The sequence below is a fragment of the Schistocerca cancellata genome, chromosome 9 (genome assembly GCF_023864275.1).
Source record: "Schistocerca cancellata isolate TAMUIC-IGC-003103 chromosome 9, iqSchCanc2.1, whole genome shotgun sequence".
NCBI lineage: Eukaryota > Metazoa > Arthropoda > Insecta > Orthoptera > Acrididae > Schistocerca > Schistocerca cancellata.
In genome coordinates, this window is record NC_064634.1 from 453,351,984 (window position 1) to 453,367,145 (window position 15,162).

Below are 15,162 nucleotides of genomic sequence, written 5' to 3' on the forward strand. Positions count from 1 at the left end.
ATCAAGAGGCGGAAGCGCTGCTGCAAGACGATGCAGATGACGGCGGTGGCGACCCCATTCCACCTGTTACCCCTGCAGAAGTGCAACATGGGATTCGGGCACTCCCATCGAACAAGGCTCCAGGATCTGACGACATAACTGGGCGGGTCCTAAAACAGCTACCTTGGAGTGCAATAGTGCGGCTAGCCACTATTTTTAACTGGATACTCACCACTGCGACCTACCCAGCGGCGTGGAAGCACTCTGTTGTGGTACCTGTACCGAAACCCGGCAAAAACCGACGCCTCCCGACGAGTTATCGCCCGATAAGCCTGCTGCCACACGTCAGCAAATTGTTTGAGCGGCTACTTCTACAACGACTTCAACACATCATCTCTCTCCGCAACATCTTACCCAATGAACAGTTTGGATTTCGGAAAGGACATTCTACCGGTCACCAAATCATCCGAGTTGTCAACGACATCACCACCGCTTTCAACAGGAAGGAGTTTTGTGGAGCGGTTCTCCTGGACATTACAAAAGCCTTTGACAGCGTGTGGCATCAGGGGCTCATCTGGAAACTTAACTCGTTCGGCCTTCCGCGAGCCTACGTCAAGCTGGTTGCCTCATACCTTCACCGTCGCACTTTTGCAGTTCGAGTGGACGACGCCCTCTCCACGGCACGGCCGATCTGCGCGGGCGTGCCCCAAGGATCGGTCCTTGGACCGGTGCTCTACACCCTGTATACGTCTGATCTCCCCACACCGCCGAGGGTCGAGAAAGCTATCTATGCGGATGATACGATGCTGTTCACACGAAGCCGATGGCGCGACGTGATGAGACCACGTCTTCAGAGTGCCTGCAACATGTTGGAAGAATGGGCAACGAAATGGCGCATCCGATTCAATCCAGCCAAGACGCATACGATCGTCTTCACGAAGCGAAGAACTATGCCAACCCGACGACTCCGACTGTACAATACGGAACTGGAGTGGCAAGACACGGTGCGCTACCTCGGGGTGATCCTCGATAAGAAACTAACGTGGAAACCGCATGTGGACGACATCCGGAACAAAGTCTCACAGCGCATGGGAGCGCTGTATCCTATAATCAACGAGGGCTCCGATCTTTCCGTCGAAAATGGCCTATTAATTTATCGCATGTACATTCGCCCCCTCTTCGACTACGCGTGCGAAGTTTGGGGTAATGCTGCGAGGACTCATCTACAGAGACTCCAATCCCTTCAGAATAAGGTACTACGGCGGGTATTCCACGTTCACCCGCAATTTCCGCACAAATACCTGCACGAAGCAGCTGAAGAACCAGAAGTGCTCCAGCGTCACCAGGAGATAGCGCGCCGTTTCTACGAGAAAGCAACGATGTCTACTAACCCCCTGATCAGAGACTTGGGGGAAGAAGATGATCCACACGACAGATACAGGCGGCCGATCGCACTGCTCGCGAGATAATGCAGCAGTGCCCTTCAAAGTAACTTAGCTCCCTCCACATCATGCAAACACCCCGTGTCCGCACACACACAAGCCCCACTGCAAATAAAGATGAACAAATTTAACACAACCCTCTCAAGCTGTAGGAAATGCCGAAAGGTAAAACCTACGCCAGACAGTTAGCAGATAACCTCAAGCAGCGGACGGAGCGCTTGCTACCGCCCAACGTCCGACAGCCTGTGCGGAGCAGCCCCACACCTGCGCCACAACCACCCGCGCCTTTCAAACCACCGAGGATGGGGCTACACACAGCCACACCACAGTCGCCAACCAGTCGCCACGGCAGCGCCGCAAACCACGGCCAAACTGCAGCCACCGCGCGCTACAGCCTGGGTCGGCCCGCCGAGAATCGCCGCCCACGCCCAAATGCCGCCCCCACAGCCCCAGCCGACGACCCGCCACAATGGCCAAACCTTCGGCAAAAGCCCCACACCGTCGCCGCGGCAGCCCGGCCAGCGCGGCCGGCGCCACAGCCACACAAGCGGAGGCGTGCGGCGATGACGGCCGTGCAAACGCACCTCCGCCGCCCCATCGCCCTCCCACCGTTTCCCGATCGGCCCGCAGCCGTCGGGCCACGTCCTCCTCCTCTCGCCCGCCAACATTCACAGCCCTTTCGTTCGTTTCCCAACAATTTCAATTGTGCCCGCCGCAAAAACGGGCGCCGCCTGCAAAGCAACATGCTCCGCCGGAGCGCCCCTCGCCGCTTACGAGCCAACCCCTCGCCCGAGGCAAACCGAAATCCGCAACTACAGACCAACCCAATCTGCCGTCAGCACACACGACAGCCAACATCATCACGCGTTACGAGTTAGACATTAGGTTCACACGTCTCGGTTAGGTTCGGTGGACGTGGGTTAGGTTAAGGGCACTTGGGTTAGGTTAAGCATTCAAAACACACGTCAGGCGTCAGAGGTTAGGTTAGGTTACGTTACATTAAGGTTAGGTTAGGGGCACTTGGGTTAGGTTAAGCGTCGGTGTTAGGTTAAGCGTCAAACTTAGGTTAAGCATTCAAACACACGTCGGGCGTCCGAGGTGAGGTTAGGTTAGGTTAGGTTAGGTTAGGTTAAGGCCACTTGGGTTAGGTTAAGCCTCAAACTTAGGTTAAGCATTCAAACACACGTCGGGCGTCAGGTGGCCGCAGCAGCCGCACCTACCTACCCACCCACCTCACGGCCGGACAGCTTGGCTTACTTGGCGCTGAGGCTGACCTCACCGCACCTCACCTCACCTCACGCTACGCAACGCTACAGGTTCGGTTCGGTTCGGTTCGGTTCGGTTCGCTCAGCTTAGGCTTAGAGCTTAAGCGCCGAGGTCGGATTACGTTGGTTCACCTTCGGGCGCCACACTTTGGGTGTAAAGGTCGCGTCGGGTCGTCGGCACGCCGCAAAAACAAAAGCGAAGCCACAGACAACGCCGACAAACGGGCGGGCAGCACGACCACGACCAGATACCGAGACACACGGACCACCCACCGGCCAAAGGGCACCAAACAACAAACCAGAGCACCACGTGTCGACCAGAGCAACCCGCCGCTCACGCGACGTGGCTGGCACCGAAGGGCCGCCGCAACTGCGCTTTCCGCGCCGGGCCGGATGCACGTGCGGCAACACCACCACCGCACACAGCCGCTGTTCAACATCAACCAACAACACGCCGCGGTCGCAGCCTCAACGCCAGCACACGTTTGCACCACCATTCACACGCACCGCACAAACAGCTGTCGCCGACACAGCCGACAACACAAACACACCGCAACGACGCCGCCGCCTCTACTTGTGCCGGCCACCCACCCCACCGACGGCGCACCTGTCGCCAGCCGGCAGTCGGCAGTCGGCACGGGAAACGCACACCGCCACTTCGCTCGCGCGCACGCCACCAACCAGTCGTCGTCTCCAAAACAACAAACAAACATAGGGCAGGCAACAAATCGCCTCGCACGAACCGTCCACAAAACTATCAAAGCACAGCCTCTGGCTAACGGCCACGACGCAGCGGCACGCTGCTCCTTTCCCCGCCCCACTCGATTCACGAAGGCACGCGACACCGCCAACGACGGCCTCGCTTCCCGCAACCGACACCTTTCCGCCACTACGCACAGCCGCACCCGACGCCCGTGGCAACGCGACACAACTACTGCACTATCCACCGCCGCCTCCCCCTTCCCGTCGTACACACACACACACACACACACACAGCCAGCCAGCCAAAACCACACCAACGGCCCAAACATGCACGTGCAACGGCACACCCCAACCAGTCAACGTCGACAACCACACGCACGGCTCGAAACCGGCGCCCTTCCACGTTGCCATCAAGCTACACACAAGACACAAGGAACCAACAACAGCAAGCCTGCCCGCCCGCCCCACTATCACGCCGCAAAAAGCACACCGAAACCGCCAAACGCACATTCCCATCGCACCGACACCGACCGGCTCGCTACCACCACACCTCTCGGCAGCCGTTTCGCAAACATGACACGGCGCGACATGACATCACGACCAACTCTCCTCTCCCGACGCCTTCGGCCGGAGCACAACGCCGCCAATTCGCCACACACAGTCACACACACACACACAGTCGACAGGCGCCCGCCCTCCCTCCCTGCACGACGCCGCGCAGCAAAGGCGCCCGCAAACACATACCTCTCCTCTCTCTCGGCCGCCCGACGCGACAACCGCCACACCGCCAGCCACTCGCAATTGTGCACTGCCGCCAGCCACACGTCCAACACGCCGCGCCGCCTCCGGCCACCCGCCAGGGGGCGCTCACGTCCGCGACAACAGCGCGGCCCGCCGGGCCAAACCGAACCGAGCCGCCCGCCGCTGCTCTGCACATCTTCCTGCGCGCATCAACAAAACGAGGCAAGCGAGCACACCCCGTCACAACGCCACATCACGCAAATGCCGTGCCGACCTCTTGTGTCTACCGCCTAAATTGCACCCACTCACCAGCCGCCCCTTCTTCTTCCTACCTACCTATCTATCTATCTATCTATCTGTGCGTCTGTGTCGGTCCGCGCGTGACGCCTCTCTCTCAACATCCGCCGTCGCCGTCCCCGTCCCCGTTTCCGCCCCAATGCCATCGTCGCGCCGCCGCCTCCTCCTCCTCCTCCTCCGCCCCTGTCCGGCCCGCACCACACCATACACCGCTGCTTGTCCCGGCCGTTGCCACCAAAGGCGCCTACCGCAAACGCGCCACGCCGCAGCCCCCGTGCGTGCATCTCCGTGCCGACGCTGCCTCTCTGCCCTCCCGCACGCACTCGACCGACCGACATGCACTGCGCCGACGGCCTCGACAACACAGTCTCTGGCTCCGCACTGCGTCTTCCGGTACGCGCGCTGAAACACGTATGTACTCGTTACCAGCGATGGCGAGGCACGACACAATCTCTGACCAGAGCGTTTCTTATCGCCGCTAGTCTGCGCCACACGACACTAGTAGCACGTAGCGGGTCGGCAGGAACAGTTGCCATCTATATGTGGCGGGTCGGGAGAGGTACTAGTCAGTCGACAGTATTAGCGAGTGGACGATTGTACTGAGCGGGCGGCGGCGTGCTCTTCTCGCGACTCTGGTCTCCGTTCGGGACGATGCATATTGTTATTACAGGTAAGGTAATGAAGCTGCATTGCGCAAATCTAATACTGTATGTCAATTGTAACTATTTTCTTCACAACAAAATGCCCCAATAATACTTTGTTTCCAAACTAACTTTTTTTAAAGTACAACCATTCATTTCCATTTAAAGAATATTTCCTACGCATTTCCTCCAACAATCAAAATTAAATGTGAGCCGGCATTCATTGCACGACGCTGTGTACAGGTATCTACAGTTAAGAGCACATATAGATGCAGTTTGTTTCTTCTCTTTTGTCTTTTTTGTTTTTGTTTTTTGACGTAACGATCTTTTGCTCTTTTTATTCTAATTTGTACGTACGCTGTTTGTTTAGATTTTTATATTGGTAATGCCACGTAGCGCTCCGCGTGAAAATCACTGCCTGTGCTGTGTGCAGTCTGTGGCTAGTTTGCATTGTTGTCATGAACTGCTATAGCTGGATGTGAACAGCGCGTAGCGTTGCGCAGTTAGGGGTGAGCCGCCAGCACTGGTGCACGTGAGGACAGAGATGGCGGACTTTTCAAATTACATATATTATGACTGGTGATGATATTAAGGGTAAATACATTGTTTGTTGTTCTCTATGAAACATCTTTACTTTGCTAACTATCCCCATCGGTAGTTAGTGCCCTCCGTAGTTTGGAATCTCTTATTTAGCTGGCAGCAGTGGTGCTCGCTGTATTGCAGTAGTTCGAGTAATGAAGCTTTTTGTGAGGTAAGTGATTTCCGACAGGTGTACTTTAATGTTACTCAGGGCCATTCTTTTGCAGGGATCTTTGATAGTCAGATTGCGTTGCGCTCAAAATATTGTGTGTCAGTTTAAGCACAGTTTTGTATACATTGGTTGTTCAAAGGGGGACGTTTCAGAATACACAGGGCCGAAGGTCAGCCAGCGCTGCCCTTACAACGTTTATCGGGTTTTCAATTATGTCTGTTGAGATGTTCATGGTTCATTATTTCCATTCATCATATTATCGCGCGTTTCTCATCAATCTTCGTTCGTTCATTTTCTAGGGACGTTAACAACATTCTGGCACATTTTTTATCATCATTCACTCACTCACTTACTTAACGACTATTTGTGCGGGGAGGTTACACTTGGGTCCATTTCCATTTACATTCAATGTTGATAGACCCTTTTTTTTTTTTGTTGTTGTTGTTTTGTTGCTGGCAGGTTACAAAAGGCCTCATTTTATGTTGGTTGCAGCAGCGTTTTTCTCCTTCTTCTAGTGTTTTCCCCGCCCCCGCCCCCGCCCCTCGCGCATCCGTCGGTCTCACCACGTTCACTGACAGCCGCGTCTGCGGCTACACCACAACGGCCCCCTCCCGGCAACCCATTCGTTTTCTCTTCTTTTGCACAAAAACAACGCCGCACGCGCCAGCCGAGCGCAGCGCAAGCCACCCACACCGCGCCCCTCCCCGTCTTTATAGCCTCCGCGTCTTGTTTTCTTCGTTTGCCCCCTCCCATCTCCCGAATGCCATGCCATGCCATGCCAGCAGCGTTACGCGTGCCCCTCCCCTGTCCACACAACTACCGCGAAACGAACAGCCTTCCGGGCCACATGCAGGGCACGCCCACCGCCATTCCCGGACGCCACACACACACACACACACACACACACACAATGGCTTTGCACACGAACACAGACGGCACGGGCACTGTCGTACATTCTTCCTCAGAACCATCTCAACGAACGTTACGTTACGTACACATCCGGGAAAGCAAAGAGCAACGCAACGCACAATTCAGCCGTCAAAGGTAACGTTCACCACGGCAGACACTTGCCGCCGCGCCGTTACACGCATTTCAGTGCGGCTACAATACACCTCCGACACGGGAACGTTCCGTTGCTCTACACTGCGTTTCTCCGTTTTGTTTGGTTTTTTTTTTTTTTCCGTTTTCTCTCTCTCTCTCTCTCTCTCTATTTTTCTTTTTTTTCCCCTCTGTCCTTCCCTCCACCATTCTCTCCTCACGTTCTGCCCAGACATTCGACCGATCAGAGGTTCGTTCACCTTTCGGTAACCGTTCTCAGCGCGACGGTGTACCGACGGTATGACGGGTGTTCAAGACGTCCGGTGTACCGCGCCGATCGACAGTTTCCCAGAGGCGACGGATCGGACCACATCACCGACATACACACAAACACGTGTACGCACATTCGCCAAAGCGACCGTCGTCTTCTAGCGTCGCGCTTACTCTACTGTACTGCACTGGACACGCGAGCATGCATCTTCAATGACGACGTCGGTGTGCGTGCGTCGTACGCACACAAGCAGACACAGTCAGTCAGACACGACTATCGAAATCAGAGTCGGGGGAAAGGTACATATCATCGTGCGTGTCGCCCGTACAATGCAATACACAGTGGTGTCTCATTGCGCGTTCACATTTAAACGTCACTCACGCGCCTCCACGCTGCATTTACAGACACATTTCACCCTCGCCATATATGGCGTGCAAACCGACCCGCAAACGGCCGTCGTTACACACTGACATTCCCAACAATCGCGTTTCGTTTCCACCCGTCACGTAACTAACCGGCACCTCCATCCAAAGGGCACATCACCGATCGCACTTCAACCCCCCCCCTCGCAGACAACGAGTTGTGCGCACGTGCCTCCATTCCACGTCACACCGTGGCCGTACCCCGCAACACGCGACGCGCCCCCTAAACAATCAAATTATTCATCGCATCGGCCACCCCACCCCGTCGCGTCGCAACCAAAGCGGTAGCTATTGCCGCCGTCCACCCACTCACACACAAAACAAAACAAAAACAACAACAATTCCGCCCTTCCCGCAAAGGCCATTTGGTGGCCCTGAAAAGGGCCGTTTTGCCGCTCTCGCAACGGAGGATCTCCTTCCATTCCAGAGCCACCTCCTTACTTGGAGCTCGTGTACTTGGTCACCGCCTTCGTGCCCTCGCTCACGGCGTGCTTGGCCAGCTCGCCAGGCAGCAACAGCCGCACAGCGGTCTGGATCTCGCGGGACGTGATGGTCGAGCGCTTGTTGTAGTGCGCCAGGCGAGACGCCTCGGCCGCGATGCGCTCGAAAATGTCGTTCACGAAGCTGTTCATGATGCTCATCGCCTTCGACGAGATGCCCGTGTCAGGGTGCACCTGCTTCAGCACCTTGTAGATGTAGATGGCATAGCTCTCCTTCCTCTTGCGCTTCTTCTTCTTGTCGCCCTTCGAAATGTTCTTCTGAGCCTTGCCAGCCTTCTTGGCGGCCTTCCCGCTAGTCTTGGGCGGCATCTCAAACAAGAACGTGAACGTACGGCAGCAACACCAGCAGCAAGCGCTCCGCTCTAGTCAGCGTCTCCCCACACAGTGGCACCCAGCGCGCCCCGCCGCCGCACCTTTACCAGCTCGCCCCGTTGCGGCCGCCGACCAATGGGCCGCGAGCGCAACCGGCCGCCGCACCCGAGAGCATAAAGGACCCCCACCCCTGGCGGCGCCGCCACTGATTTCGACGTCCTACTGGCGTTGCGCGGGAAGATTTTCATTGCGGGTGACTTTAACGCCAAGCACACGCAGTGGAACTCCCGCCTCACCAACACCAGTGGCCGCCGCCTCCTCCGCGCCACGCAACGGCATGGTGCGATCGTGCTGGGGCCGTATGATCATACGATATTTCCCCACCGAGGCCAGCCTGACGTGCTCGACATCGCAATACTGAAGGGTGTCGGGCACTTCACATCCGCCACCGTCCGATGCGCCCTGTCGTCCGACCACCTCCCGGTAGTCTTTGACATGGACGTCATCGGCGCGTCCTTGCCGGCCGCCCGCCGCAACTTCCGCGGCATCGACGAGGCACGCTTCCGAGCGGAGGTCTTAGACCGCCTCGAGGGAGCGCCTGACCCGTACGTGGAAGGTGCCGACGGGGCACTGAACTTCTTTACGCGCCACACACTTGCGGCCGCAGAGGTGGCCACCCCCAGGCGGCCAGGACGGCCGCGCGAGATGTCGCGCCAACTCCCGCCGCACATTCTGGAGGCGATCACCGACAAGAATCGCCTCTTTCGGGAGTGGCAGCTCACGCGGCTGCCGGAAACGAAACGCCGCCTCAACAGGGCGCGGCGCGAGATTCGGGCAGCCATCGAAGAGCACAGGAACCGCGACTGGGCGGGCCTTGTGGCCACCCTCACGACAACGGACGGCAGCGCATGGCGGACCGCCAAGCGCTTCCTTCGGAGACACCAGCGAGTTCCGCCCCTCCAAGTGGGTGAAAACGTCGTCTGTGAGCCAGACGCAAAGGCGAGTGTCCTCGCTGACACATTCGCAGCGAACTTCCAACCCGCCGAGGGCGTCGTCGACGTCGACCACGTCCGCATGGTGGAGGACCGTCTGCCGGTTTTTCTCGCCGCGCGGGCCGACGACGACGAGATCGAGGAGATATCGGCGGAGGAAGTAGACCTGCAGCTTCGTCGCCTCAATCCCAAGAAGGCGGGTGGCTCAGACGGCGTCACCAACTGCCTGCTGAAGATGCTGCCGCCAGAGGTACACCAGACACTGGCGGACATCTTCAACAGCATCCTCCGCACTGGTACCTTCCCTTCCGCGTGGAAACACGCGGAAGTGGTTGCCATACCAAAAAGCGGGAAGGACCCCCGCCAGGCAGCGAATTACAGGCCGATCAGCTTGCTCCCGTCCCTGTCAAAAGTATTTGAGCGGCTGTACGCGGGGCGGCTGCTCCGCCACGCCACGGAGCAGCAACTCATCCCTGAAGAGCAATTTGGGTTTCGGAGCGGCCATTCTACCAGCCAACAGCTGCTGCGCCTGGTGGAGCAGGCGATGCGTGCGCTGGAGACGCGGGAGTACCTCGGGGCGGTACTTCTCGACGTCTCCAAGGCCTTCGACTGCGTGTGGCACGACGGCCTCGTGTACAAACTCTTTGAACACGGGGTACCGACGTCACACGCGGTCCTGCTGCGCTCCTACCTCGCGGGACGAACATTCCACGTCCGAGCAGACGGAGGCATCTCCACAGACAGGCAGATTCGCGCGGGAGTGCCACAGGGGTCGGTACTCGGCCCCCTGCTGTACTCCCTCTACACAGCCGACGCTCCGCGGGTGGCACGCGTGGAGTTAGCACTCTATGCTGACGACACAGCGCTGTTCACCCGCAGCATGAACGCGGCAGAGATGCGCCGTCGCCTCCAGCTCGGATGTGACGTCCTGGGGGCCTGGTCCACCAAATGGCGACTAAAATTCAACGCCACAAAGAGCCAGGCCATTGTGTTTAGCAGAAAAAGGCTGCCTCCGAACCTACAGCCAGTCACGATCATGGGAGGCCCCATTCCATGGTTGCGGACTGGAAAATATCTCGGGGTGACGCTCGATCGGCACCTGACGTGGCTTCCCCACGTCCGTGATGTCAGCGGGCGAGCAGTGGGGCGTCTCCGTGCGCTGTACCCACTGCTCAACCCTTCCTCCACACTCCCGCCACGACACGGCCTCACCCTGTATCTGGCCCTGGTACGGCCGATACTAGAGTATGCTGCCGTGGTATGGGGCAACGCTGCCGCCACACACATTGCGGTGCTACAGCGCGTCCAAAATAGGGCGCTGCGCCTAGCTCTCCATAAGCCGCCTCGTTATCCTACGAGGCTTCTGCATGAGGAGGCAGGCGTCCCGCTACTGCGGGACCGATTCCGGCACATCGCCAGAGTGTTCTACGACGCTGCAGAACACTCAGGCAGCCGCCTGATTCGTGGGCTGGGCCGCCAGGTCCACCACAGGCCGACTACACGTTGGCCCGACCTCCTGCGGGAGTAAACAAACTCCCACGGAGCCGATGACGCCACATAGAGCGCCTCCCTAATGAGAGGCGCTCCCTGAGGAAAATCCATGAAATTAGGTAAGTTAATTCAAAAGAGAGGTCTATGCAGGAACAGCAGCTACGCTGCTTACCCTGCCCCCACACCTGGCAGAAGTTGCCAGTGTTTTTTGCAGCAGCAGCAGCAGCGGCGCCGCCACTCCGCTGCTCGACTCGCTGCGGCTCGCACCGTCCTTCGTCTCGTCTCGTCTCGTTTTTACACCACAGCGCATCGCCATGTCCGGACGCGGAAAGGGAGGCAAAGTCAAGGGCAAGTCAAAGTCCCGCTCAAGCAGGGCCGGGCTCCAGTTCCCGGTCGGCAGAATCCACCGCCTCCTGCGCAAGGGAAACTACGCCGAGCGCGTCGGCGCCGGGGCGCCCGTCTACCTCGCCGCCGTCATGGAGTACCTCGCGGCTGAGGTGCTCGAGCTGGCCGGAAACGCGGCCCGCGACAACAAGAAGACGCGCATCATCCCGCGCCACCTGCAGCTTGCCATCCGCAACGACGAGGAGCTCAACAAGCTCCTGTCGGGCGTCACCATCGCACAGGGTGGTGTCCTGCCCAACATCCAGGCCGTCCTGCTGCCAAAGAAGACCGAGAAGAAGGCCTAAACAGAGAGGCCAGGCAATCGGCACGCGGACCCGCCGCCCAGCAGCGCTGCGTGCTCCCCTGCACGCAACGCGCTTTGCCGGCCCGGCTCGGCTCACAACAATCGGCCCTTTTCAGGGCCACCACACAAACCTACGTCCAAAGCAAAATTTCAGTCGTCCTCGCCGCGCTTTGCTTTACTTTACTTTAACTTCACTCACTTCCACAGCCGCCGCCGGCAACAAGACCATACCAACTGCTACGATTGCAGGGGGAGATATTCTGCGAGGTACCTCGGTGTCACGCCTGACAGCGAAGTGTCACATAGGGGAACTTGGCACAAACGCTCACGCCAGGATGCAGATCCTGTACCCCTGTTCCCTCGACCCCGCAACAGGGGTAGCGATACTGGAAATATGCGCGCCCTGTATGGGGCTATGCAGCCAGATCGACGATGCATCGCCTACAGAAGGGTCCAAAGCAGAGCGCTCTACGACGGGCCTTACACGTCCCCGCGGCAGACCTGCCTAGAACCACCCCCAACACGATTCCGCGCCCTGGCAGAAGCGTTCTACGCCACCGCGCGGAATTCCGAAAATGACTATTACGTCTTGACCCTTGGGCAATATGAACACCACAGGGACAGATGTGCAAGACCCGAGTCGCTACTCCAGCAGTAGCACAAACAGAACACATAATCACTCTCAACAAACAGCAACGTCCGAAAAAGCACACTACCAAAGATAAGAACAACACACAGAAAAGAGGAGCAAATGTCCACAGGCGACAATAACCTCCACCAACGCCCCCTCTAACGGTAGAGGACTTAAAAGAGAGAACAACAAGAAGAGCCGCCGCCATCTTGTCGTCCACAGCCCGTGTGGCCCAACACACACACACACACACACATTTCTCTTGTTTTGTTTCGTTTGCCTCAAGCACCTCCACGCACGCACACGCACAGTCGCCTTCCAAACGACAACGACAGCAATAATCACCACTGTTCAACGAGCGCGTCGACACACCGCCCTCCACTCCCGCGCGCCCCATACAAACGAAACAGCTGATCCGGCCGCCTATGGGCACGCCTTGCCTCGGCAACTCCAACGCCGCCGCAAACACACAGCCAAAACCACGCAAATATTCACCGCCTCTCGCACAACAACAACAACAACAACAACAACAACACACAGCCCGGCGTCTCCATCGATCGATAAACAAAACAAACACACAACGCCCTCTCTCGCACACACACACACACACACACACACACACACACAGCCACAAGACCCGCTTCCTTTCCTTTCTCCCAGTCACGTCACGTCACGTCAGTCAAACGCAAACGAAATGAAGAATGAAAGAAAGAAGGCAGGCAGGCAGGCAGGCAGGCAGGCAACACACGCAGCAACAACACAGACTCTTTCGCACTTTTCAATTTCCGAACAGTGTGGTGGCCCTGAAAAGGGCCGTTTTCGTCTCTCCCACGGCCGCGGGAAGGCCAACGCGGCACAGCACACCGGCTGCGACGCGCCTAACCGCCGAAACCGTACAGGGTGCGCCCCTGCCTCTTCAGGGCGTACACCACGTCCATGGCCGTCACAGTCTTGCGCTTGGCGTGCTCAGTGTACGTCACCGCGTCGCGGATCACGTTCTCCAGGAACACCTTCAGCACTCCGCGGGTCTCCTCGTAGATCAGACCAGAGATGCGCTTCACGCCGCCCCTGCGAGCCAGGCGGCGGATCGCGGGCTTCGTGATGCCCTGGATGTTGTCGCGCAACACCTTGCGGTGCCGCTTGGCGCCACCCTTGCCGAGCCCCTTTCCTCCCTTGCCGCGGCCAGTCATCTCTTCTAAATCCTCAAAAAGCTCAAGGCAAGCAAAACGTCTGCTGCAGCGGCTGGCTCCTCACCCGGCGCTAGCGAGTCGGCTACGGTCTGCGCCCGGCGCACGCGCCAGCCCCCCTATATAGACTCTGGCCCGCCCTCCCCCCACCACGCGCAACCGAGGGCATATAAGCGCACCACGGTGGCTGGCGCGCATACCGAGTTAGTGTTCGCTGCTCGACTCGCTGCGACACATTGCTACTGTCACCGCGCACGTCACGCTATGGCTGTACAGCAGTTTGCCGCCGCACTCGAAGTTCTCCTCCACGCGTTGGGGTTCACCGGCCGCCGCCCACGTCCGCCACAGCGCAGGCGAACGCAGCAGCATCGGATGGGCCTCCAGTGCTACAATTGCCAGCAACTGGGGCATGCCGCGCGGGAGTGCACGAACGCCGTCGCGTGCTTGAAGTGCGCGGCGGCACACGACACTCGCCGCTGTACGAAGCCTCGTGGTTCGGCCAGCAGGTGCGTGAACTGTGGCGGGTCGCACGCCGCAAATTCGCGTAGCTGCGGCTACCTTCGGGAGTTTCGCCGTCTGTCCGCCGCACCACGTCCTGCGGCGGCGTCCACGACCACGTCGACCGCCCCGTCCCCCCGCTCCGGCGTGGGGTGCGAGCCGCGCCGTCTTGAAGCCGCTACCGACCACGCTCTGGCCGGCTTCCAAGCCGCCTTTGCGGCCGAACGGGCCGCGCTGCAAGCAGAACTCACGGCCGTCCATCGCCAGCTCCAGCAGCTGCGCGATGAGCTGCGCACCTTCCAGAAGATGTCGGCGGTTTCCGCCGCCACCCCCCCCGTGCCTCGGCCGGCGGGGGTCGATGCGGCCACGTCGGCAACCGCCGCCCCGTCCCCTGCCGCGACGCAAGTGGTTGCGCCTATGGACGCCGACGATGTGCCGCCGCTGCCGTCCCAGTCTGTTCCGACGTCTGCCGGCCACCGTGCTGCGACACCGAACGACTCCTCCCCTGTGGAGCAGTCGCTCATCAAGAGGATGCAGCGCCCCAAGAAGACGTTGGCGGTTCCCGCTGCCGCCCCCGCCGTGAGTCGTCCGGTGAGGGTCGACGCGACGACGCAGACAACCGCCGCTCCCCCTCCCGCAGCAATGCAGGAGGTGGCGCCCATGGAAGTAGAGGATGTGCCGCCGGGACTGCCCCCCACCAGGGTGGCAGCCGCCAGGAAGAGCACCAAGGCGCCTCCCGACTCCACGCCAGCCGGGAAGCCACGGCAGAAGAGGAGGGTTAGCCTCCCATTCCCCGACGCGAACAACGTCCAGGTCATCCTTAAGGACGTCGCCGCGGCTCTGAAGCACGGGTCCTACCAATATTCCGACCAGCCTTATCCCTTCACGCCGCCAGACCAGCCCGTACCTCCCCTCCCCCATCGACCGCTCAACCTTCGGACGTATAAATACCGCGACGCGTTATTTGAAGCGCTCACGAGGAAAGAAATCGCCACTATCAACTCCCATCCCATTTTCACGCAGTCTCAATGGGACGATTTAGTCGATATCATCGACGTATGGGCCAAGGAAGAGTACCGGTCTGGCAGGAAGAAGATCCCTCTTGAAGAACAGTTAGCCATGGCAGGATTTGTATAAACAGCGACGGTTCCATCACGCAAATTGTGCGAGGCCATTACCATTGACTCAACACCCACCGGCCAGTCACTTAGGCCTTTCGTTTTCCACTTCTCTCACTGTCCCTCTCACTATCCTTTCATCTTTCTTTTATTAAAAAAAAAAAAAAAAAAAAAAAAAAAAAAAAAAAACCAGCAC